The sequence below is a fragment of the Ixodes scapularis genome, unplaced genomic scaffold (genome assembly GCF_016920785.2).
Source record: "Ixodes scapularis isolate PalLabHiFi unplaced genomic scaffold, ASM1692078v2 PGA_scaffold39__5_contigs__length_11793443, whole genome shotgun sequence".
NCBI lineage: Eukaryota > Metazoa > Arthropoda > Arachnida > Ixodida > Ixodidae > Ixodes > Ixodes scapularis.
In genome coordinates this window covers 6,879,065-6,906,234 of record NW_024609867.1, presented here as the reverse complement: position 1 = coordinate 6,906,234, position 27,170 = coordinate 6,879,065, and positions in this window count along the sequence as shown.

The window sequence follows — 27,170 nt, the reverse complement described above, 5'->3', positions numbered from 1 at the left end:
GCTGCTGGTCGTACTAGCTTGTATATCACTATTTTTCATACAAGCTTGCTATCTCTCCAGTAGCTGCTGTGCAGGTTCGAACGTGGACAGTAAATTCAGCTGCAACTGAGGTGCGTAAAACAGGGACTGCCCCAATCGTAAATCACAAAAGTGGGGAAGAGAGACTTTGTGACCTGGGGATGTGTCTGGTGAAAATATTTATGCAAGACTTTAGCAATGCATAAACTAAGTGTTTTTGTTGCGAAGTATGTTTGAATGGATACAGAAGTCTCATGAAGAACGCACAAGTGTCAGCCATAAATAGGGTTCTGAGTTTTTTTTTTTTTTTTTAATTTATCTGAAAAATTGCGCTGGAGTGGCCGTGAACAAGAGGAGGGGTAGTGAGCTCACCGAGCGCTCACGGCTGCCGCACTCCGTGTCGATGGCCCGAGGGGGCGCCACTAAAGCATGTTCTGGATAGGCTGCATGAAGAGGGCAGCCAGGGCGGCTTGGATTGCATTTGCTGCGTGATCAAACATTAATTCGGCATAATACTTTCTTCGCCACAAACAACAGGAAACACAGAGTTAAGATCAGTTTCGAACGGGAGCCACTTCGCGCTGCCATACCGCCAAATGGCCAAACCGTGTGCCAAACCTCCTCGCCGAAGGCCTTCGGAACGTTCGGAACCGGTGGAATCCTCGAGCACGTGTACAACCGCAGCGCCGCCGCGTACATCCGGGACTTTTCTACGCTCGCCGCTCGTCCATGCCTTATCCCACTACACCTTTCTAGTAGGCGCAGCCTTTTTGCACCGCTTGGTGGCGGGTATGTCCACCGGTCATTTCTTGTTCCCGTACTTTATAAACTGCATTTGTTTCTTTTCCAATCTAAAATACTCAACAATAACTACTTTTATACATAATTGAAATGGTTCGCGTAACTTATATTTAGTATTTTGCCTAAAACAAAGCGCTTAGCGGCTCTGACCAGTAGTAAGCCAAGAACCAAAGGCTTCACATTTCGCGCGCTTTCGGCGCCGCTGGTGCCCCCCGTAGGTGGAGGAGGCTTCCGCGTCGTCCGGTTAAAATATGACGGACTGATATTTAGTTACCCTCTCCGTGCCCGCTGGCTTGCCCGAACTTCAAGATATGTGGAAACCGGAAAAAAAAAGGTAGGCGCTTAAATATGCTTGCAGGGCCCATTTGAGGGCTAGTTTCCCCAGGATCGCGTCCGTCAGCAAGGGAATGGTGACACTAAACTGTGGACAGCTACCGCAATCTATAAGCGACAAAGGCAATCGGAAAACCGGCTTGCCGGTTGTCTCGTGGCCGCCGTTGCTCATAGATGGCGGTAGCTGTCCAGCCTATCCACTCTGGCTTGCCGACTTGCGGCCGGCGATTTCTTCATTCCCGCCATAGTACAGTTTCGCTGGTCTTCCTTCTTTCCCAGAGTGGAAAGGCTGAAAGTTTTATTTTAAGTTTGACAGATTTAAAACAGTAATATTAGGCCTTGAGTTTTGGAGAATTGGAAATTTAACAATTATAAACTTTGAAAAACCCCGAATTTCTAGCTGCAAATAAACTCAGTAAATACAGAATCCAAGCCATAAGCAAGTAGCCGGACGCCCATCTGCGTTCACTGCTGATGATGTAACTGAATGTTCATGTTAACTGATTTTGTCAGATACACAAGTGACAATGGAATTATATAACAAATCACCCGCAAATCAGAAAGCGGAATGTCTAAGCAATCCTCTATGAGAGGCATGGGTTTGTAAGGGTACCCCAGGCAGCACAAGATTGTTGGACCCCCGTTGGCCCAATTTTGGCAAAGAATGGTTCCAATATTGGTCTGACGTTAGCTTTTTCGAAAACGCCACCCGATACAATGGTGGTCCAACATTGGTGCCAATATTGGACCACTGGTTTGCCAACGTTCAAGCCCACGTTGGACCAACGTGGTTTGCGCTTTTTTATGCAATATCGGCATAGGGGTTTTGACCGTTGGATGAACCAACGTTGGCATCCAGCGCCTTACACACTGGCTCTTCCAACATTGGATTAAATATTTGATATTCCAATATTGGCATCCAATCGAATACACTGGTTATTTTTTGCATCCACTGCCTATGCCATTATTGGATGCCATTTTTCAGCCAGTGTTCTAACCAGCGTCAGAAAAACAGTGCAGAGAACCAAGCAAGTCCCTTGCCCTTTTTCCTCAAGCACTGTTTTCTTTGTGATACTAAAATCCAATAAATGCAGCGATTTTATCATGTTTGCACACTTTAGAAATCATTAAAGAATGGAAACGAATTGTTCATAACGTTAGACAGTTCATAATTTATTCAAATCGAATAAAAAGTTTAAAAAAATTCTGAAACAAGGGGGGCCTAGGCAGAATCGGCGGCAGGGTCGGCGGCAGGCTAGGGAATGGACAGGGCAGAGGGCTGGACAAAGGGCTGGGCAAAGGGATTCAACGCAGGGGCCAGGCCACAGGATTCTGAGAGAGACAGAAGCGGGGTTTTGGATTCACGTGAAGGGTTTCAGAAGCTCTCAGTTTTCTCTTACGCTTGTCAATAGTGAAAATCAAAATAAAACATAGCTCCATTATTAATCACCGCCCTGTAATTAACTATTTTATGAATCGGCTCAGTTGCTCTTCAAGTATAAAATCTCCAAAAAAGCCTACCGACTTTTTATATTTATTTTTTCATATTATAAACTTTCTTTTCCAGTGAATAATTTTTCGTTATTTTGTACTTAAAAAAATTAGTGCTGCTTTATAAAATAAATAGATGCGTAGGTAAGACACCGGGTCCGGCTTGCTGGAACCAGTGTCTCAGCTGAGACTGGGTGAAAGAAAGCACTGTAAAGGCTGGGACGCGCGAGCGTCTTGAGTCGAGGTTTGAGTCCCGTTCAGTCCGTACGCTGGCTTTGACAGTGCTTTCTTTCCCCCCGTCTCAGCAGAGACGCTGTTTCTAGCAAGATGGCCCAGGCGTTTACTATTGTTTTGTTCGTCCGCCTTGCCCTTACTCAGAGCTCGATCGATATAAATTAAAATATTTATAGTGATCTAAAAAGTTAATCAAATGTTACAAAGGTTATTAATTGCTTAGCTCTACTTTTGCAACATCGTGGCGTCAGTCAACCTTTCATTTAGCTTTAAGAAGTCTTAAAATTAACATCTCGCCATTTATGTTCACACCAATATTTCTAAGTTGATTTGAAAAAAAAAAACGTTTTTAAGTTTTACGTTATTGCGGCACAGAAATGTGTAGTTATGAATGTACCCCCATTGCTTCCATAATATCCACAGTTTATAAATCAACATATACCTAAAAACATAACCGTTGAACAGCACTTTATGCTTGAATCAATCAAGAATTGAAAATAAATCACGCACATAAAATAGCTTGTCGTGTAAAGACAATTACTGCAAATTACACACGCAGAGCGCGGTGACATAACTGACACTCCACTCGCACCCAACAAGCCGAACATTCGCCAATAAGGACTACTTAACGCTCTGTGGTATTCGACTTTGGACATACCGGGCGGACTTTTTACTACAGCACATATCTACCGCCAAGAAGACAGCCATATCTTAACCGAAAAAAATGAAAGAAAATGACTTCGAACACAAAAATAACCAATAAGAACGTCTCTCACGGTCTATTAGAATAAAAAGCACTTACAAATAGCGCTGTACAGGGCCTTTCGGGTCGATCGCTCTGGATTACACGTTGAACTGGTTGGAGATTCCTGGAACAGAGTTCGACACGGTTCAAACTCATCGGATAGTGACAAAACATGCATTGCGTATCAAGAATACCTATGCCCAATGGTCAGGAGGACCTCTCCTTTCACTCACATAGAAGAGAAGGCGGTCCGTCGTGTTTTCGCACCGTCGAATCTAGTGGTCACATGTATGCCCACAACAAAGGAAGGTCACCTGTGCGTAGGCGCAACCGAAAGAATATCCATAGTCTTGGCAATCCGCATGTTGAAGATCGCACTTGGCACAAAGACAAAATGCGCTGCTGGTGATCGGAACTCTAGAACCACTGCGCCTGCCGGTTCCACTATAGGGTAGCGTGGATGGCGGAGATGCCGAGCCGCTTCACCTGATCCAAACAGGCTGCAATCAAATGCACTCCCCTACTGAAAAAACCTGTACAAATGTATACCGGCCTATACCGGTTCACACCGGAGTCCTGTATTCTCATATCGGTAACCGGTAGCTCTGTACCGGCGACGCGTAACCACGTGCTGGCGAAGCCGATACGCCGTACCGGCTGCCCATACCATGTAGAGGCGGCCGGTAAACACTACGGGCACCGCCGGTAGGCCGCACCGGTAACCGGTAACCACGTACCGGCGAAGCCGATAGGCCGTACCGGTTGCCCATATCATGTACAGGCGGCGAGTGAACACGTATAGGCGAAGCCGGTACGCCACACTGGTGGGCCGTAATAACGTACCGGTGGCCAGTAATCGATGCGCGGCCAAGAGCAACCACGTATCGAAGCGACCGGTAACGCCTTACCGGCACCGCCACTTAAACCGGCGGTCGGTAACCTTGTACAGGCTCTACCGGTATACACAATAGACCGATCTGACTAAGCGTTTGGCGCATGCGTAAAGCCGCCATAACTTTAGTTCACAGGACGCAGACGGCCGTGCACGCGAGGGCTCTGCCTTCTTGTGCTCTACACGCGAAGAGCTCCAGCGAGGTTGTCGCACGTGCCCAAAGACTAAAGTTCCCTCGCTGCATTGCGGTAGCGGTGGCGTAGTCAAACTGGCCGGTGAGATCGGTCTATTTAACGCGACCAGAAATTATCAAACCTCGACGGGAACGCGCGCACCGCGAAACAAAACTGATATTTTTTTCAATAAAAAATGTTATCAGAAAATCACATATTAGGTCATTTCAATTTAACGGTTTCAGCTATCAAACTCAACCATTTTATGACGTGCATATTTAAATCATAAAATGCGAAAACCAAATCCATGGGAAGCAAGGCCGAGACAAACGAGAGTTTGCTTCAAAGCTTTGAGCCCTGTACCGCGGTACTTTCGGTTTCGGTTTAGTGACATCGGATTGGATTGGATTGTGTAGCTGTAAGGCAGAGTGCACAAAACAACCAACGACGGACACACAATGCTTTTTCTTAACAAAAAATAAACTTAACATGGTAAGTTTTTATGCTTTTAAATGTTTTAAAACTATTTTGGGTAATAATAGTACTAATATAAACTAAGGCAGATTATTACTTCAATCCAATCCAATCCTTATGTACCCGCGCCGCTGGTCAGCTGGTCAGTGCTTTGAACAAAAGCCGCCTTGACGTTAGGGCTATCTCGGTCGGTGTGTCGGTGTCGATATGTACTACGCGTACAGTCGCCGGCCATATGAGCTCCCCCTTCCGAACGCCGACAGGAGCAGCGAAAATCCCGCATGCGGCGCGTCGAGCGTTGCCGCGTTCTGGGAGCCGGGCTATTGGTACCGAACCATTCCGTTATCAAAGGGGTGGATGCAGGAAGTTTAATAGCATTCCGCGTTTTGGAACGTGAATCTGAAGCACGGCCGATTACAGTCCCGCTTCCGGTTGTAGGTAAACAGAGACGGCTTGTCGAAATTCTTCACTGCATAATATCTCTGACGTGTTATATGCTACTTTTTTTTTTATTTGCGAAACCGGTTTGTCATTTTAAATATTTCCTACCCGAAGAGTAATCCTACCCACAAGCTTTCTTACGATCTTTCTTAAACCTAGACTAGACAATGACAAGCGATTTTGAAATCTGTTATTTAATCTATAGGGATATGCTATAGATAACAAAAAGAAAAAGATTTGTGTCGAAGCAGAATAAAGATTCAGGCACTTTTCATGAACGCATTTTATCGAAGAGACTCTATTGTTCTGCGCTCAGTAGCGTGTTGCTTCGCCAAGGGTAATTATCTACACGATGACTTTGCAGATGGCTTCCTGGTCGGCCACTTCTTGCTTGCCGAACGATCATTGTTGTCATGCCTAATATCATATCAAACATAGGGTATTTGCATTTGTAAGCATCTATCGCACACTGCTGCTTTATCTACGCCAAAAGCAAGCTCCAGTTTATCAGCAGTTATACCATCATCTCCGAACACTTGGGGCCGACACCCGAAGACGGCAATTCTAATCGGCCATGTCTTCGTGATTCACACTTCTAAAGGCTGCAATCCCGATAAAAGCTATGCGTCCACCCCTTTGATAACAGAATGGTTTGGTCCCAATAGCCTGGTTCCCCAAACGCGGCTACGCTCGACGCACCGCGTTCGGGATTTTCGCTGATCCGGTCAGCGTTCGGCCGGGGGAGCTCATATGGCCGGCGACTGTACGTGATTTATGTTGATGGCGCGAAGGCAATAGTCAGCGTGAACCGTATCAAGAAGTTCAAACCGGCGAGCGTTAGCGACTTCGACCCACACGTGCCGAAAAGCGTCTACTGGAAGGCTATTGGAGCGTGCGCCGGGGAATGGTAAGTTGTGTTCTACGCATCAGGGGCTCGAAGCACAACTTTTACTGCAAATCGTTAAAAGGGAGTTTTCGTAGATCGTTTTTGCCGTCCCGCAACGCCCTCCGCAACTCGCTAAATACCTGGAACTCTACAGTCAAGGCTAGGGTCCATATCACATGAGCGAATGACGTTTTAGTGAACAGCGACATTTGAGCGAATCGACGTTTTAGTGAATAACGCGGGTGCGCGTTAACCCATCTGCCGCGCTGCGCTCATTACATTTTTGTAATGAGCATTACGGCTCATTACAAAAATGTGAACCCATTTGGCCCACCCGAAAACACCGCTTCGCGGCGTCCGACTATTCGCTTAAGTGTCATTCGGTGACACGTGGGCGTTCGCTAAAACGTTATTTGATCAAGTGAGTGCCTCCCGAAAACTCCCTAATGTTCGCGAGCCCCTAATTTTTGGCAAATTTTACACGTCCAAATATTAGCTAAATGTAAGGATACGTGGAAAGCGGAAGTTTGGTGGGCCCCCGTTCCGGCGTCCCCCGTTCCGGCGTCTAGAATTCGCGAAATGTGGTGGGCACGAACATGTCCTTGCGCCCGATTTGTAAAGAACTGTCCGGCAAAAGCAAATGGTTTTACATTGTTGAACCACAGGGCGCTCCAGATTGCAGCCACGACATTTAAAATAAATCAAAACAAATCGGCTTTGTAAGCTACGACAACCTTAACACATAAGTTGACTAGGTGGTGCATTTAATTTGTAAAAATATAGAAGAAAAGACTTGTTGAAACAAACAAGGCCCAGGCTAGCTGGTGAACGGTTATATTTATAAACTTCGATACAAAGGGGGGGGGGGGGGAAGGGAGACAAACACGACTTTGAGATGTAACTCAATGTGCATGTTTTGTCTTACAGAGACACGAGGTGAGCTGGTTGCTGCTTTGAAAAAGAAGCATGTGGCCATCCCTATGATATTCGACTCAAGGTTCGAGGTATATGTGCGCCTTTAAACTGTTTTTCTGACCTCATTCTTCGACTCTGTCCAGAACCAGCGGCCTTAAGTTCGTCTTTTATGTCCCTTTTTCAAATCGGCACCATACTTCACTCTGCTACCAGTGGGCAGTAATTGTGGGTAAAATTGCACGGTTAGGCAAGGAATATCTTGAATTTTGTTCACCTTATGAGTAATTCTGCCCATTCATTATGGCTGGTCAGGACTATTTGTATAGACATTTTTTTTTAAATTGCTTGTTATTCTGGTACACAGATCTGGTGGGTAGATACGCTGTATGAAAGTGGACCACAGGCCGCACTTTAACACACAAAGAGCAGCAGCTTGGCCACTCCTGGTATCGATTGTGGTGTAGCCGAAGTTGTCCCTTTTCAATTTCAAGAGACACTCTCCTGCTTGTTTCTCGACCGCATTACATTTCAATTTGACCCCCTTCAGTCTCACGAGACGTCCTCACCTGCTCTAAGTCATAATCTCGCTGTACACGAAGTTACATCTCTTCTCCACTATCGCAAGACGTCCTCATTTGTTTGGCGTCCTGCTTGCGTTGCACCCGTAGTTTCCTCCTTTGAATTGTTTCGTCCGGTTCGATGGTCCTCTTGTTGCTACTTTCCTCTCTAGCTTTCAACAAACATGTTTCATGTTGTTCTGAAGTGCCCTAGGCACTTTGCTGTCGCTGTGCCTTAGCACTCTTCCGTGTATGTTCCTCTGGTGAGACCTGCTTTCGCACACCGACAACGATAGATAATGCTCAAATCTGGTTAACAGAACTCTCAGATGTGGCTATGCGCGACTGCGACCATATGTGACACTCATTGCTATGGCAACAACGGCGTTAAGTCACTGGCGCGTGCATCAACGCAGCTCTTGCCTGCACCCAGTAACTCTTTCGCAAATGCTTGCCCATGTGTGCTCGTATTGAAGCGGATACGATGCCCGGCTTAGACTTCAACAGTTGCGGGTTTGAGGCACAGTGCCGGCGGCATGTTTTTCTTTTCTGAATTATAATGTGCCGGCGCATGCTGTTTTCAAAAGCAGTTACAAATCGTCGGACCAACGGACGCCTAAAGTGCATAGGGTTTGCTTATAAATGCTATCGTATTTAAAAGTACTGGATTGCAAGTACAAAGTAACTGAGAGTTTACGTACCTCATAGAAAGTACACTGGGTGCAAAGTAGTATAATCATAATTTACTTTCTAACGAACTGAGAAGTACCTTTTAACACAATATTTTATCATACTATTTCGTTTACCTATACTGTGTTTTCTGCCAACAGGTACGCGTAGCGCAAGCAGATACACGTATCGTCCTTTACACACTATTGTGTGTAAAGGCCGATGTAGCAATTATTTCCTGAAATGTCTGAATACCGGATATATGGTCATGGGCATCTGAAAGCATTCTTTCAGTGGGAGAGCGCAATCGCAGGTATAGGGCTGAAACATACACCTAGAAAATAAAGGGGGGGAGGGGCAATTTAATGTGAACTATGTGTGTCCGAATCCTGTGTTGCAAGTTTATGTTAAATGAATATTGAAATGCGTGGTCCTTTTTTCTTTTCCAGATTGAGATGTCGCCATCCCCTGGAGTGGGTGGCAAGTACAAGAAAAAACAAAAAAAAAACAGAGGACAAGATGTCCACTGTGTCGCTTGTGGAGCATGCCTGACTGGTTGAAAAGCTGCGGTCGGCAAAGCAGAGGGTCGTGAACTCTGAGCAGGAGCGCCAGATAGAGAGGACGCTTGCAAGAAGACTGCAGTAGCAGCTGCTGGCACTACTGGGTAAGCGTGGAGGCACTTTCAGTTGCCCACCTCACACACTCCACATTTTGTGCTCGCACTTTATCTGAGGGATCAAAAGTAATTTTAATTTTTTTTTTGTCGCAAACAGAAGTAAGCATCAATGAGTTGGTGTCTATAATTCTCTTTTCTTCTCTTAGGGTGCAAATGGAGCTTTGAGAGTTTGTTTCTTGTTGCTGATGGCGATGACCCCATTTTGCTCGGCAGCACTCTTGCTTTGACCGAAGAAATACTTTTCTGAGGTTCGTCAAACAATCATGTCCATACAAAGACACCGTAGTCTGTGCGCATGGATGAGGCTTGAAGTGAAAGTTTGTTCTGTCGGTCACAACATTGTAAATATACACTTTCCGATGAGCTTGGCCAGCGCACGTCCTATCGTCATTGGGGAGAAAGGAGTTCTTTTTGTTGAGGAGGAGGGAGTGAGAAAGCTGGTCGTAGGCATGACCACAGCACCAACAAGGCTGAACTTTAATCGGGCAGCAGATTGTGCCTAGCGACGCAACTGTGCAACTGGTTAAAAGGTGGCCAGACGATCTGCTACAGCATTGGATTTCGTCAGAAAGATTGAGCTTATATCGCAAACCGTCGGAAGTGCTAGGCATGAATATTCATGAGCTATTCACCGGTAGTTTTTTTGTAAACAAGCTCTCTGCCCGCCCACTGCCAGCGAATATGAGCGCATTTCCTTTTTTCCTCTTTTTCTTTTTTGGTTTTTTGTCTCGTCCTTTTGTGTTCTGCTCGCGCCACTTTTCCAGTCCCGGTGTGTTACGAAAAAACAAATAGGCACAATGCCGATAGTCTTCTGTGGCATGAAGTACTATGAAGCCCTCATGCCATCAACGGACCAGGAAAGTGCTGAAGTCCGAATAACCAAGCATGTCTGAATTTTTGGCGTCCGAAAAATCTGTCGACTCCTGTACCGTGTCTTGTTTCTAAACTGTGTTTTATTAAGTTGCAGTGGACAATGCCCCGTCTGGCGGTGTTTGGTCAGCTCCTCCAGCTTGCCTAGCAGCAGTTCCTGCGGCTGGTGCTCCTGCTCCAGTTTGCGTTGTGGAAGGTGGTGTAGATCACACTCGACCCGTACCGGCTGCTGATGTTGCTGTTCCAGCAGCAGTTCTTGTAGCAGGCCCACCGGAGGCACCTCCCGAGTGTGTGCTAGTGCTTGCAGTGGTCGATGATGAGGTAAGTCCAGAATTTCATGGAATATTCATTTCAGATATTGGGCAAGTGACTAAATTTTAGGGTTTCCACAGCTCCTTGAATGAGGTTATTTGTATGCTTCCTTAAATTGAAGCATCGTCCTGCTTCAAAATGCTGATAAATGTAAAGAGTAGGGCCGGGTATTGATAAGATATTTCTTCCCAATTAATTGGCGCTTTTTTGAAACTTTTTCTACCTAGTGTCCTCGTTTTATTTCGAGCTTTTTCATAAATCATGCACCAAGAGACCAGATTAAAATTATGTTATAATTGATACCATTGTTTCGCTCTTCCTCTTTACTCTGAACTCACTTAAACCGACCACTTACACCCCCCCCCCCAAAAAAAAAAAAAGTTTCATTATTCGTTAGGCGATTTATTATGGTGCCGAAAGACTACATCATATTTTGCAACACAGTCACGTATATTTTTATTAAAACCAGAAAACGCAACTGCTCAGAACCGAAACTGAAACCCATGCACGGAGGTCGAAGAAGTGGAGAGGAGAGAGTGAGTGGGAGAGGTCACGTGGCTACACCCGACCGTGAGCTTTTTTGTTTTCCCCTCAGTGTCCTTTTTTTGTGTGTACAGCAGACGACATGCATGGCTGGAACTGTTTTCTATCCGATTTTTGTGCCGTTATGTTTGTTCCGCTCTCTGTTCTGCACTTCAAGTGGAGTTGTTCTGTACATTGAGAAGTTGGAGATGAGTAGTGAGTGCCCGTGGTGAATTTCTGTGATAAGCTCCGAAAAGAATACCACCAAGATGATGCGTGAAGAGCTGCCTCGTATGTCCTGCGTCTGAAAAAAGTGTCATTGTGCGGCAAACGTCTGCATACGTTTCCGAAAGATCGAGATCGGGACCAATGGCTGGCTGCATTTTCTGTAGAGCATCTCTATCTATTTCTAGGTACACCTTGGCCATGGTGTCTTGGTGCAAAAGTACAAACTGTCCTACGTCAGGGGAGCTCGGGGAGACTCCATATTCGTTAAAGAGGCCACGAAGCTGATCTTCGGCAGGGAGGACTTGCATGGGCGGAGTGTGGCTGGGATGCTATGACGGTGCTTCAAGGGCGCCGTGGCCAAGGGGGCCCTGACTCCAGTCAAGTTGGCAGCAGTCAACAGTGAGTGCCCACTTCTCACAGATGTCTCATACTTGGTGAGACATTCAAACCTTATGGCTTCCGAAGTTGCAATCTGCTACGACAAAATGAATGGGATAAAATATTCCGAGGCTTTCAGAACTGTTAGTTGTTGAAGGGTCACAGTTCGTCTAGCTCGAGCTTCAGGAAGGTGAAGCTCTTAGCGCAAAACCGAAATGAAGAAGCCCTATCTCCTTTTTTGTTTTTGATATATGAAGAAAAATAAAGTGACCTTGTCACGGTAATCTAGGTCGCTTGGCGCTTTCTGATGCATTCACACTATGGAGGTCTTACAGCAACATGCTCCGCGTCGCAAATATCTGCTAATCCCTGCAAGTTTTGGGGGAGGTCCATGATATCAGTGGCCTGCTCGCAGGACCTTCTGCTGGCTCCCCTGCAGAGCTGTGAGGCACTCTTTCTTTTGAACGAAAAGCTGGAACTAGCAAAGTTGTGAAAAGAGTCTGTTTCTCCACTAGAGCTGCTGCAACCGAGCTATGTTTGGCTCTGTCCTTTGAGTACTGCCCATTTTTTCTAAACTGCCTTCTCATCGCGGGTGTTCCTCCTATCTCGTATGAATGGACCATTGAAGGGTCGTGACACGGATATTAAATTTGTTAAATGATTCTTGATGTCAAATCTGGGTTACTTTATATACATGCCCAGAACAACAATTGCGGCTAAAATCTTTCTTTTGCACAAAATCCGCCGGCCAAGAATTGTGTGTTCAATGTTCCTTTCACTCGTTTCCATGGTGACATTGTTGGGCATGAAATGTGTTCGAGGTTCTAGGCAATCGGAGGCCCATGTTCATAATTGAAAATACATATTTGGATTCAAAGAATATACTTTCATTTTAGTTAAAAGGCAGGCGAGCTGGTTAAGGATAGACGTGGTAACCCGGAAGCGTGGGGACAAAAAAGGACAGACAGACACAAAGCTCCGGAGCTTCGTGTCTTTCGTTCCTTTTTGTCGCCCTGCTCCAGGGTCTATAATTTTATAGAGACTGAAATGCAAGGAACACACTGTTGCAAGCAAACTTTAAGTGCATAGTTGTGGGCAGTCCAACTAGGTCTTTTCGATTTGCTTGAACCAGCCGACATAGTTTAAATAGTGTAAGAACTGACGCATTAGATTCAACCGGAAGTTGCATGGACACTGAACTGGCCTGTTCGATTTATCCCAGTGCTGCACGAGCTCACCCTCAGTTCCACAGAATCTTGCGCTGGCTGAAGTCAGTTCAGCGTTCATGCAGTAACAGGTGGCAACTCCTCGGTCTTTAGAAAACCCATTACAGGGTCGTTTGTAACGCTGCAGCTTAACTCCACGTAACCGCAGGCTGACTTGCGCACTGCTTCTGCACTCCTCCGAACTCGGTCTGAACTGGTTCAAAACTTTCTGGCCGAATCATGCATACCTGCTGTTTTCAGCAGACTGCGTAATCGTAAGAAGTTGCTCTTGGAGTCTACATGGTATCACAAGCATAAATTGTAGTGGAAATTGCTTGCTTATAATTGCAGGAAGTAAAATATTAAATTTTTCGAGAAACTGTAGATATACATGACTTACTGTTGCATTCTTCTCCCCTGCAGATGCCTTTAACGAGTATATATGGAGGCATCCCCGAGAGGCCTCTCCAGGGAAGAGGACAGCTCGGGTTAACCTACTGCAGTATGCCGATTTGTTAATATCCTACTGCAGGATATTAACAAGAAGCTTGACTTCTAAGCTTGCTTAGAGGTTAAGCTTCTTAATAATGTTCTGCAGTATGCCATTAGCCTTCACTAAATACACATAAAACCTGAAGTGAACTGGCTCATGCTCATTCTTTGCATGACAAATGCATGCGAATCGTTAAACCTGCAAAGATCCGTACGTCCGTATGCAAACGTTTAACACCATGTTGATTCCTATTACTGCGTCAGAACAAGTAAACCTGTAAAGATATAGGTTTTTCTATCTGAACAGGTGAATCTGTATAAATATTGGTTCCTGTATTTGAATGGGTCAACCTGTAAGGTTCGGGTTTCTATATCTAGACGGGTCAACCCGTACAGGTACGGTTTCCCTTACCTAAACGGATCAACCCGTACAGGTACGGGTCCCGTATATGAACGGGTCAGCCCTTACAGGTACGGGTTCCTGTATCTGAATGGGTCAACCTGTACAGGTACGGGTTCCCAGTAGCATACGGAAGACCCGTATCTCATTACACCGTGCGAGATATACGGGTCAACCAGTATGAATTTTTATACGGTTTTTTTCAGTAGGGTCATACAACTTAGAAACGGACACCACGGTGTCCTGATATCCTCATAATTATCTTGCCATTCTCATTTCTTGGGAAAAAAAAGCTATTTCTTCCTAAAAAATATCATGCATAAATTGCGAAGCGCATCTGCCCACTTGCAGCTCGCGGATGCGCATGTTGGAAATTGAGGAGACCGTTCCCACCATCTTCCAGTCACTACCTTATCGTCTGGCCTTGGTGCACGCAATCCCACTTTGTGTGTGCGTGTGTGTGCGTGCGTGCGTGTGTTTCGCGGGCTGGACTCCATCACTCCTATGCTGTGAGTGTAGAGGAAGCTAAGAAGCTCGGTGAACCAACCGCAGGTCTATTTTTAATCACGAGATCACGCTTCCTCCCGTAACCACGCGCAGAGAGCGGTGCAGGTGATGACTCGTCCGGCCGGTGCGTAGCTCCCCCGGCACTGTCAGCTTAGGAATGCGCAGTGTCCTCCACCCTCAAGGGCGCCGAGTCCTCATCGTTCACAAAGAAGATATTTGGAGATATTAGTGACGGCGTAGGGAAAACGGGAGGGGAACTGTTCTCTCAATACCCTCTCCCTACCTTTCCGAAGCCGTTCCGAGGCCGTCGGCGCGACCCTCCCCTGCACACCTCTCGCTCTCGAATTCTTTTGTTTGTCTCTGCTTGTATTTGCTACCCGTGTTTCCAAAAATCAATGTAGTAGAGATTGCTTAGACATGATAACTCTACTGCAGGAGGGCGAAAAAGGACTGACAAACACGAAGCTCCGAAATCAGCTTGGAACCCAATGTCAAATTAAAAAGAGACAATGATAAATCAAATGCGGAAAAAAGGGGCTACACTCCAAATCAAGACCAACATCCGGCTAGACAATCGGGCTAGACTCTAAATGAAGACCAACATTGTCGTCTGCTAGAAGTGCCTTGGCGCCATGCAGGAGGCATTAGGGTTCTTATTGTGGCACCAGTAGTGCTGCAAAGTCATAGAGCCGTCATTGTACAACCACATTTCAGAATAGTGTCTTGTTCGAGTCAATCGCAAAGAAGTTCTTCACTTGACACGAGGCGCAGCCCACAAGCCTGCAGTTAGGGTACGAAGCTTTTCTGTCGAGATCATAGAGTGAACATAGTAATATATTATGTTGACTCTATAATGCGGACATCGTTTTTCTTTTTTTTCTTCCAGTTGGCGGTCCTGATGAACCCATATCGCTGGAGAGACTTTAAAATGCACACTAAATAAACAAGTAGCCAGTCGCCCATGCAATAAGCACTTAAGTACATAGTGTAATGTGTAAAACTTTCAGAAGATCGTTTCTGTCCAACTTTTTTGTTCAAACGACCAAATAGCGGTGCAACGTGCAGTGAGGATACTTGTTACAATCTCGTGTCAGAAACAACCCACAGCCAAACAACTCATGCAAGAACCGCGAACTCCCCTGGAAGGGTTAGAAAGATACTGCTTTTTTTTCATCACATGTTGAACAAGAGTTACCTAGAAGATTACTATTACCTGTTTTTTGTCGAGCTTCGAGATCAGGCTTTTTCTCAACTCCATCACAGGCACTCATAGTATTGGCCAAACACGTAATCGCAAGTAATGTAGTTGTGCTTCTCGAAAAAAATACGCGGACGGGGAGGTAAACACGACATTTCGGGCGGACGCCCTTCTTCAAGTAATCGCACACACTTATGACACATTTCAAACATTCTATTTCACCAAGCTCAAGTACGGTGTTCTATACTACATCTTGGTGTTAAGATATTTTTAAAGTGTTTGAATTAGTTGTAAAATAAAATGTGCCTTAGCTCAATATTTTGAAGGGTAGTTCACAGCGCGTGAGCGAAGTAGGGAAAAATAACCTAACTGCATTAAGAAAATGATGTAGACTGGGAGGTTTTTACTTATAATTGTCTAAAATATTGCGATAACGAATCCGTTTCTTACCAGATTTCAATTGCGGTTTCACTATATTTCATTAGGAGTGAATTCGTAGCCTCATCCAGCATCGGTAAACACTTAATCACATTATTGACCATAACCTGAAATAAAGTCAGAAAAAGAGCCATATATGCCACAAAGAACCTCATGCCCACTCATCTGGGTCTGCCACACAGCTGCATACATATTGTAAGCATGATACTTTCACCAATGACAATTGATGAGCCAATGATAACTGAAGAAACTAGACGTTTAATGGGGTGAACTTGTGCCCATTACTTTGCGACCATGAACTAGTTGAAAGCGAGTAACCCCGGTGGTCTCTTGCACGGCCGTGTTGTAGGCAAATGTGACGTAATGCAACACCTCGTTCCATGTCTTGTGCTCCACGTCGACGTACATGGAGACCTGATCGGCGATGGTCTTGTTGACTCTTTCGGTCAGCATGTTGGTCTGCGGTTGGTACGCCGTGGTGTGACGATGGCCGGTGTGGCTGAGACTAGGGACTTCCTGTGTCAGCTGGGCCATGAACGAGGATCCACGGTCTGAGATCAAGACTTCGGGGTCGCCGTGCCGGAGGACTATGGACTCGATGAAAAACTTGGCGACTTCAACAGCTGTTCCTCATGTAAGGGTATTTGTCTCGGCGTACCGTTTGAGATAATCGGTTGCAACGATTATCCATCGCTTTCCTTGCGTCGATGGTGGGAATGGGCCAACTAAGTCCATTCCGATTTGCTGGAATGGAGCAGATGGTGGCGCAATAGGCTGAAGAAGTCCTGCCGGTCTCTTCGGTGGTTTTTTTCCGTCGTTGACACTCGTGGCAAGATCGGGTGTAGTGGTGCACTGTCATCGCAAGCTTGGGCCAGCAGTATTTTTCGCATATCCTGGCAAGGGTTCTGCTGTAGCCAAGGTGTCCCGCCGTCGGGTCATCGTGGCAGGCTTGAAAATTTCTTCTCGAAGACTGTAAGGGACCACCAACAGCCATGCCGTGTTGTTGTTGCTGAAGTTCTCCTTGTAGAGCACACCTCGTCGGAGGGAGAAGGTTGGCAGTGTTCGTACAAAACCGCGGGGAACGGCGCTTCCTTGTCCCTCTAGATGCTCGATGAGTGCTCGCAGCTAAGGGTCGTCTCGTTGAAGTGCTGCCATGTCGCTGCAATCCACAGCGCCGAGGAAACACTCATCGTCGTCCTCTTTGGTGCAGGCAGGAGCGGCCTTGACTGGGGCCCGTGACAGGCAGTCGGCGTCATTGTGCTTCCGGCCGGACTTGTACACCACGGTCATGTCGACCTCCTACAGTCGTAGGCTCCACCGGGCGAGGCGTTAGGATGGGTCCTTCAGATTCGCCAGCCAGCAGAGCGAGTGGTGGTCTGTGACCACGCGAAAGGGACTTCCATACAAATATGGGCGAAACTTTGTTATTGCCCAGACGACAGAGAGGCACTCCTTTTCAGTAGTTGAATAGTTCCTCTCCGCGTTAGACAGCGTCCGACTTGAGTATGCGATGACTCGCTCTGCGCCGTCCTGCATTTGGACTAGTACCGCACCCAGTCCGGGGTTACTGGCGTCGGTGTGGATCTCGGTTTCAGCAAACTGGTCGAAGTGGCCAAGAATCGGGGGCGTCTGGAGTATTCGTTTGAGCTCGTCGAACGTCCTCAGGTGCTTTTCTTTCCACTCAAACTTTATGGCGTCCTTCGACGCCATAAAGTACGTCAGCGGCGCGGACAGCTTGGCGAAGTCTCGAACAAAGCGCCTGTAGTAGGCAGAGTCCGAGAAATCTTCTCACGGCTTTTTCTTCAGACGGCGGCGTAAATGCAGCTACGGCGCGGGTCCTCTCGGGGTCAGGGGGAACACCTTCGTTGTTCACGACGTGGCCAAGGAACTTCAGTTCCCATAGGCGAACCGATACTTTGTTGGCTTGAGTGACAGGCCGGCGGTCTTGATGGCTTGAAGCACGGCTCGAAGTCGTCTGAGGTGTTCCTCGAAATCTCGTTAGAACACCAATACATCGTCCAGGTAGACGAGGCAGCTCTGCCATTCTAGACCTGCCAGCACGGTGTGCATGACGCGCTGGAAGGTGGCTGGTGCTGTACAAAGTCCAAACGGCATCACTTTGAATTCGTACAGCCCGTCCGGGGTGATGAAGGCAGTTTTCTCCCGGTCACGTTCGTCGACCTCAATCTGCCAGTAACCACTCTTCAGGTCCATCGACGAAAAATATCGGGAGTGGCGCAGTCGGTCTAACGTATCGTCGATGCGGGGGAGCGGATAGAAGTCCTTCTTTGTCACGGCGTTCAGTCGACGATAGTTCACGCAGAACCGCAGGGTTCCGTCCTTCTTTACAAGCACGACTGGGGGCTCCCATGGACTTCTTGAGGGTTGAATGATGTCGTCGTGGAGGATCTCCTGAACTTGATCTTGAATCACTTTCCTTTCCTTTAAGGAGACTCGATACGGCGACTGGTGGACAGGGAGTGCGGCGTCGTCGGTAATAATGCGATGTTTCGCCATTGGTGTTTGGCGAACTTTTGATGTCGTGGCAAAACAGTCACTGTATTTGGCGAGATCAACCAGTTGCCGGTGCTTCGAAGCTGGGAGCTCGAGGTCGATGTCGAGCGGCGGCGGCGTCGTGCTCTTCTGCAGTGGCGACAAGGTTTCATCGGAGACTGCGGTGACCACAGCTGGCGCCTGAAGCTCCTCGACGTAGCCCATGGTGGTACCCTTCGTTAGGTGCTGCGGTTACTCTCGAAAGTGTGTCACGAGAACAGTTATTCGTCCTTCTTGAAGATCCTTTACGCCTAGTGCGACGCCAATTCCTTTTTCAAGGAGGAGTGGGACCCTGCCTTCCAGAAGAGCTTCACAGTGCATGGCTGCGTCGGTTATGACGGTGACGAAAACACTCGACCGCGGCGGGAGATTCACATGGTCGGCTAAAACTCGTATCGCGGATGACTTCGTGTTAGCCTCCACCGGCGGCAGAACAGGCTTTCGCAGCGTCAAGTGGTTTGCCCCGAGGTCGATGACGGCGCCATACTCGCAGAGAAAGTCCATTCCGAGGATAACGTTCCCCGAACAGTCTTGCAGAACGACGAACTTGACAGGGCATGTCTCACCGTGGATCTCGACGCGAGCAGTGCATCTCCCGACCGGTGTGATGAGGTGTCCTCCGGTGGTTCTTATTTGTGGTCCATCCCACGGCGTCATGACTTCTCGAAGGCGGCGGGAGAGCCTCAAATTCAAGAATGAGTAGTCTGCTCCGGTGTCCACGAGTTCCGATGCGTCGAGGCCGTCGATAACAACGTTTAGGTTGTTGGACACCGATGCAGGAGCGTCGTTGTGATGCGTAACGTCGGGAGAGTGGGAGCGCTCCGTCGTTCTTGGAGCCTCTTTACGTCGGTCGTCTTCGGCAACTCCACCTCCAGGGGTTGCCACGCCTAGTTTCCTCGACGGGGAGCGAGGGGCGACAGGCTTTCACGTCGGGGTCGGTGCACGGCGAAGCTGCACGTCGCGGCGACGGCGACCGGAACTTTCGGCGGGACGCAGGCTCGGGGGATTCGGGTCGTCGCAAATACTCGTCGATCTCCCGAGGGCGTTCAACATACCGGGGGCGCGGGTCGTTTGGGTGGAATCCACGCAGCCTGAGTCGTCGGTATGGGCATCGGCGGTACACATGGTCAGCCTCCCCGCAGTGGTAACACAGCGAGCGCCGGTCGGTTGTCCTCCAGACGTCTGTCTTCCTCGGCGCAGGTTGCTCTGGGTGAAAGTGCGCCTGATCTTCCTCTTGTCGGGGATACTGCGGCGTTGGGGCGTCTCTTTGGGGTGGAGCCGTGGCTTGGCGGAAGCTTGCGGCGGTCGTCTCGCCACTGCGGCGTAGGTCAGCATCGGCTCATCGGCTGCGGCCACGGTGACAGGGGCATCCGGAAGGAACGCTCGCTGAACCTCGTCCAGAACAACCTCGGCAATGGAGATCGAGGCCGGGCGCTCAGTTGTCGGCAGAAGCTTCTTAAGCTCCTCCCTGACGACCTCGCGAATAAGCTCTCGAACGCCCGGGATACCGTGGGCAAGCTTGCAAGGGGACGACAGAACCGCGCTTACGCCGGGTAGCCTGTGGTAGTGGCTGGTTCGTCGCCTCTGTTACAAATTCTTGAATGGTCGTCGGTGGGTTGCGTACGAGTCCACTGAAAATGTCGTCCTCCACGCCGCGGATCAGAATACGCAACTTCTTTCCCTCGGTGGCCTGAGGGTCGGCGCGGGAGCTCAGGCGCAGGACGTCTTTTACGAAACTCGTGACGCTCTTATTGGGGCCCTGGGTCCTGGATTGCAGCAAATCTTCGGCCCTCTCTCTTCGGTGTTGGTTGGCGAACGTACGCGTCAGCTCGTTCTTGCAAAGCTCCCATGAAGTCAGGGAAGCTTCGTGGTTTTCGAACCAGCGCCTTGCAGTTCCTTCAAGTGAGATATATAAGTTCTGCAGGCGCTGTTCGTCACTTCACCTGTTGTGGCGAGCCACGCGCTCGTACTGGTTGATCTAGTCTTCGACGTCCTCGTAGATCTCGCCGAGGAAGGGAGTAGGCGTCCGCGGAGCGACGGGCAGGACGACGGCCGGGGTGGTCATCGTAGGGATGTTCTTCCTCGGCTTCTGCAGCAGTGGTCCGGATCCCGGGAGTTGGACTTTGGTACGGCGGCTTGCTCGGGCGTCGGCGTCTTCCGCGAAGGGTAGCCTTCCGGGGCTGAGCACCTCACTTGGCCCGGATGTCTTCGGAGGGGTACGCTTCACGGGCATAGAATGCGATACCCCACACCTCCACCAAAATATCAGAAATGACGATTGATGAGCTCGTTTGTAACTGAAGAAACTAAACAATTAATGGGGCGAACTTGTACCCAAAAATAAAAAAAAAGGAAACAAAAGATAACAGCAGAGCGTCGCGGTCGTCGATGTCGGCGAAACCGTAGGATCGAGCGCTGGGGCGAGACTGACTTTGGCTCACCATGCGAAACCCCTTATGTGCACGTGTAGGCTTCTGGAATAATCGGCGTAGAAAGTTCGACGCGTAGAACAGAACGTTCCGACCTCGGAACAAGCAACAGGATTCGCGAATTTTCCAGAACACTAAATTGCAGGAATAAACAAAATACTCGTCGCACCCAGGAATCAAACCCTGGCGTTTCTCGTGGGAGGCAGGCGCGATGACCTTTAGGCCACGCGCGCGCTTTTTTTTTTTCTTTATTGCCTGTTTTGACAATTGCACCAAGTACACACATGAGAGTGTTAAAAGAGAAACCGACAACCTCCGCTAGACCAGCGCGGTTACATCTCAAAATCGTTTAAGACACACCAGCTTTTTAGAAGCGGCAACCAGTCAGGGGGTTCAGACTGTGCCGCAAGAACTGTTCGAATGTATGCCACGCTCTCAAACTTTTCTCGCACTGACCGTACATCGACGTCCGCATGGCGCACAGCCATTCTCGTTTTCCAAATACTGTGAAGACCGAGTACCATAATCATGTCGTACGGAACCCCAGCTTCATTTTCGATGGGTAAACACCGAATACCAAACGGAGTTACAGGAAAGTCCCTTTTTAGTGTGCGCTGGAGAATATCCCAATAATAAACCGCGTCCCAGCGTTCGATGAAGACATGCTCTATGATCTCTTGTCTTTTACAGAGCAGGCAGTTGGTTGTCCATGGAACATATATCCCCCTACTCTCGAGCCACGACTTCACAGGGAGTGTGCCGCGGTGTAGTCCAAAGAAAAAGGATTTAACCGCTGGTTTTATCGGCATTCTTTTAACTCTTTTCAGTACACCCTGACCCGTTCCCTCCGAATACAGAGATCTGTAAAGGGGTACGGACAATAAGACGTCTACTAAATCTTTATACAACCTCTTTCGCGTTACATCACTCAGGTATTCTAAAGAAAAACGGACCTTCAACATCTTAAAAGAAAAAAGAACTTCTCGCAGGTAACCACAGACACTGCCACTCGCTTCATTACTCGAGGACACCACAAACTCTGGTAGAATATTTCGCGATCTTACTTGGATAACTGTGCGTAAAAAACCACCATTTTTAGGCCACGCGCGCTCTGTCTACTTTGCCAGCTGCGCGCGTGGCAATATGGCTACATTGAAATTGTAGCTCTTCCCTAATAGTGTCATATAAAGAATAATATGAGAAATGAAACATTGAAATGTTAAAGTCATTCGTGAAACTCATGGCTTCGGAAAAGTTATTTCTTATTTGCATGCAGATTATTTTCTCTACGGTTTCAATGCAACGAAAAAAAGGAAACGCTATCTTCTTAGGGAAAAAGTAGTTTGCCCATGCAAAGCTAATGACCTAATATGCTATTTTCTATGTAGTGTGCTAAAAACTTACCTTTATATGCACATGTTGCTTGTGCCTCTCACAAGCACAGACAAACGCTTCATATTTTGCATAAAATATCTCAAGAGTAGTTGGGTACTTGTGTGTTCTATTTCTTGTCACCCTCATTTTGTATGGCCCCAAAAGTCTCTGGATATGTTGTACAGTGCTTCTTGTGGCAGTATACATAAAAAGACAACTATAACCATTTTCTCATGCTCAAGCTTACTTCTGACATAAATGTTCGCCTTGAAAACATTTTAGGCATGGAACTATCCCTATTTGTGGCATTTGACAAACACGTTTGAACAAATATGCTCGGCAAAATTGATGTCACGTGTATAATGTGTTATCAGTCATATCTATAGATAAACAAAAATAAAAAAATGAGTTAGGAAGAAAACATGTTTTGAACACAGGTTTATTGAAGAATACTGTTGCATCTATATTGCGAAAACCACCAAATGATCAAAGCAATCTGTCTGAGGATCTGGGTAGTACTCCTCTTTATCTAGAATATTTTTCACAGAGCAAAAACCAAATCACATAGGACTTGCAAATACAAAAAACTCAGGCACAGATTTTCGTGCCTGCAAGTGTATATACGCTGTCTCTTCAGTGTTTGCTCTTGCTTTCCAGGCCCTTTGACTTAACCAAGGAGTAAAAAAATGTGAGCTTGTTTTTCAACACAAAGTAATCGGAAAAACCACATAGTGCACAGCATTCAGGGAAGCATAAATATGCATATGAACATGACAAACAATAATTGCCCTTACAGATGAAATTGCCAGAAAGGTAGTTTAACTCGTGAAACTTCTAGCCACCATGAAAGGCACAGCAATATTCCCTTCATACTAAAAGGCAGTAAGTTGCATGGATATTTCTTGCAGCCATAGGTTGGTTGGAGCTACTTTGGACTTTCCATATATCTGTTGTGGGAAATCAAGAAAAATGCAACACTGCTACTCCTGCGGGGACTTAGCAGTTCACTGCTGAGGGATCTACAAGCACCACTGATTCACTCACTTCACCGCCAGACGGCTCTAGAAGAGGCGTCGATTCTGGCGTCGCTGGACGCGATGCAACCGGCGTGCTTGCATCCGGTGGCTGAAAGCACTGGGCTGATAAAGTCACGACGGGCTCCGTCCATGCCGATAACTATCCTTCCGAACAGCGACTGACAGTTGAAGATGGAACCCAACATCAGCGAAAAGAAAAAAAAGTAGCCGTCATGGAGAATTGCCCGAGCGCGACCTCAACTGAAACTTAGAAAAAGGACCTCGTCGCTAAAAAAAAAATTATGGTATGTTTTAGGGGGTACATACGCCGATCCCCCTGGTCCGGACATAGCGACGCCTTTCTCCTACGCGACCGACGCTCTACGCTGTGCCGTGCTGAGCTACATGTCAAGGACGAGCGTGACCGGCAAGCGCGCAACTCACCGAGTTGCCCAACGGGGTTCCATGAGGTGAACCGGGCCGGTGGTTCCGAATCCGGTACTCGGTTGGATCAGAGACACATGTGGTCGTGGTAACGTTCAGGCAAATTCTCGGCTCCTTGAGCTGCCCCATTTATTCACACACTCAACAATGTTCCTCAAGGCACACCCAATCACAACTCGTATCTTAGCTGTCACGATCGCGATAAGCGGTGAAATCTGCGCGCACTAAGGAGAAATCCCTCGTGCTGAGAGCGCAGCGCCATCTAGTGCTGCGTTGAAGTAAAAGGCAACTCCTACCCTTAACTTCCGTAGATGGCGCTAGCTTGCAACACTATAGCAAACAACAAATCCTGCAGTATATTGCAAACACAAAAGACATACATTTCTCAAAGCATTCCGTGTTTAAGTCCGAACTTTTTTTTTTTTTCTTTTTTTTAAATATCATGGCATAGACGCACCACGCTTTTCATACTCTCGAGAACCACTCCACTTCCTGGTGACTTGCCTGGGCTGCCCATGCTAAGCCAAAGTTCTTCGCTTATTTGTTTGAATGAACTCATACGTGTCAATGGTTAGCAGCCCCAATCTAAATCATCTTCAAAAATGCTTTTCTGCAGTAACAAAAACAACTGTTTCAGAATATGTGATACTGCCTAGTACTTCTTTAGTGTTGAATGAGTACCGGAAAATAACATGGAAGTTCCACTGCTGTATACGAAGTAGCACTGCACTTTGGCAGGTTACAGATGAGTGAACCGGGAAGTCAGATTTGAAAATTATGTACAATGTCAATTGTAGAAAATTCTGAAATATATGATCTTCAAAATGACTCGTTTTACAAATAAAAGAAATGAATATGTCAACAGACATTACACAAAACTCTTGTTGTGTTATAGAGGAAGCAAACCAAAAACCAAACGTGGAAGTTCTACCGCCATTGCAATAACTATTTGCTTTTAAAAAGTAAGATTTTTTTAACATCTGTTGTATTCGGAGCGCAAGTTCGTTTGCTTCTTGCACAGGCGTCGCGATGATGTCAGAAAGGCAAGCTCTAATTGGCTGATTGAAATAAATCAGTGGGTGGACCTCGAGGCATCTAGCATTGGGGTTTACTCACTATTCATTCGGTCAAAGGCAATCAGAGCTCGACGTCGTTCTGACGTCACCGCAACTCCTGTGCAAGGATCAGCCAACTTGCTATGTTCATTATTGACCTAGTTATAAGCTGCCAACAGACGTAAAGCCTTATTATTAGGCCATGTAGCTTTTGCTTTTCGCACTAAACACTGAGCATTTTGCAATATTTTCAACATTTGCAAAATACATAACTTAAGACCTTTTATACATAGTTTTTAACTTCTAGAAAATAATATTTTTCAAACTCCGCTCATCTGTAGTGTTAGTTTCATTGTACGTCAAGCAGGTAGGAATGTTTTCTAGACCACACACCTCACGTTTTTCGCTTTGCAAACACGGAGTATTTCGAAATTAATTTAAACACTGGCTATCTATGTGAAAAATACATTTGTCGCTATGTAAAAAGTCTTTATCCAAGCTTTGCTCATTTGTTCTCTTAGTAACAAGCTACATACAGCCGTAGAGTACGTATTTTGAGTCCGAACACCTGCGTATCTCGCTTTGGAAACTGAGTCTATTGTAATATGTTCAACATTTCCATTATACCAAATCAACAATATCATTTTTGCCTCCAGAAACTATTTTTTTTTTTCAATCTTTGCTCGTCTGCTATGGGTAAAACCTGTTTAAAGCTGTAAAGAATGCATTTCTTGACGAAACACTCGTTGGTTTTCGCTTGGGAAACTGAGTATTTTGCAATCTATTCAAGAGTAGAAATAAACCGAATTAAAAAAAAAAAATTGTTTTCGCTTTTAGTATTTTTTTTAAATCTTTCTTCGTTGTTGTCTTCGTTGCATGGCATATATAGTTGTAATTAATGTATTTCCACATCAAGCACCTTCTGGAAATTATTTCCAGACCGAACACCAAACAGCTTTTGTGAAAGGAGTGTTTTGAATTATTTTCAACACCAATTTCCAGAATTAATATATATATATATAATTCGCTTTTAAAATATTTTGAAATCGTTCTATATTGCTCGTTTATTGTGTGGTTTCTGAGAATCCATAATATTTGAATGAACTTTTAGATCAAACACTTCTATGAGTTTTATTTTTTAATGATAATATTTTTTTCGTGTGCTCGATACTGGCCAAATTAAAAAACAAAAACACAGCAACAATATTTTTATCGAAACACTTTTTGGAATACACTTTTTATATTTTTATTTTATTAACACAGATGGATTTTAAGTCTTATTATGGTAGCAGTTTTTGAAATAGAAGAATATAAGCTTTTTATGACATTTTAACGCACCTGCACCCTTAAAAACAATTAAAACGCGCGACAGAACTTATTGGATAACTTGGAATATACCGACCTTTTAAAAAAGCGGTTATTTAAAAAACGTAAGAAATATGCTGTATTTTACGCGTTAGGGATACTTTTAAGTAAAAGTCAAGATTTTTCCTAAAAAAATATATAGCTATAGCAAAATGTGCAGGGGGAAAAAAGTATTTTTGATCGCTAAAACACAAGATTGTTTTTCTTTTGTTTTCTTCTTTAGACCTAATTCTTGAGGGTCGAATTTGGATTGACAAATATATAACACGACAATAAAGTGTTAATGCTCTGGAGCATTCTACACTTCATTTCATCATTAGCCCGAGCGCAACGTTGAGGAACCCATTTACGTCAATGAAGAAGCGGTACGAGCGCAACTTTGCGGCGTTTATTTTTTTTCTGAATCAGTTACTCGCGGTAAATTTCACTAAACGCTGCATCCAACGCAGTGACCTTGCGATTTTAGTCGTTGAGTGTGTGCTTATCTTTTTACCTTTGGACAACCCTCTTATGTAAAGCGAAACGAAGTTTAGGTTGTTTTTCACGATTAGTGTTACCATTCTAATTATTTAGTGTTAAAACAGGCATCTAAAACATAAGCTTGCGCCTGATGTCAATTTACAACGCAGGTGAGTATTCTTTCCCTTCGCTGGCTGCGAACTACTTTCAACTGTAGAGATACAAAGTGAACTTCCCATAGCGAAGAACAGCAGGCTCCCGTGCACTTGTGCTGTCATAGAATACTCACTTTCTTGGTAATACCGGCCTGTTTTAAATCAGCCGGTCTTGAGTATATTTGTGGCGTACTTATGATATACTCTAAGTGTTCTTTAAGCCACCTTTTGGCTTTGGAAACAATACGTCACGTTTTGTGAAGTGTTTGGCACCCTGATTAATCCTTGAGAGCTTTCCCAATGATGTATGCATCAGTTATGATTTCCGACTTCCTTGAGAATTCATCTCTGGCCATGCTGAAGAGTCACTCTACTGATGCGCTCGAAGGAACGGCAGTGTTGTGCCCCAGGAAGTGCTGGTGAACCTGGGATTTTCCTCTCTTTTTTATTCTTTCTCCTTATAAA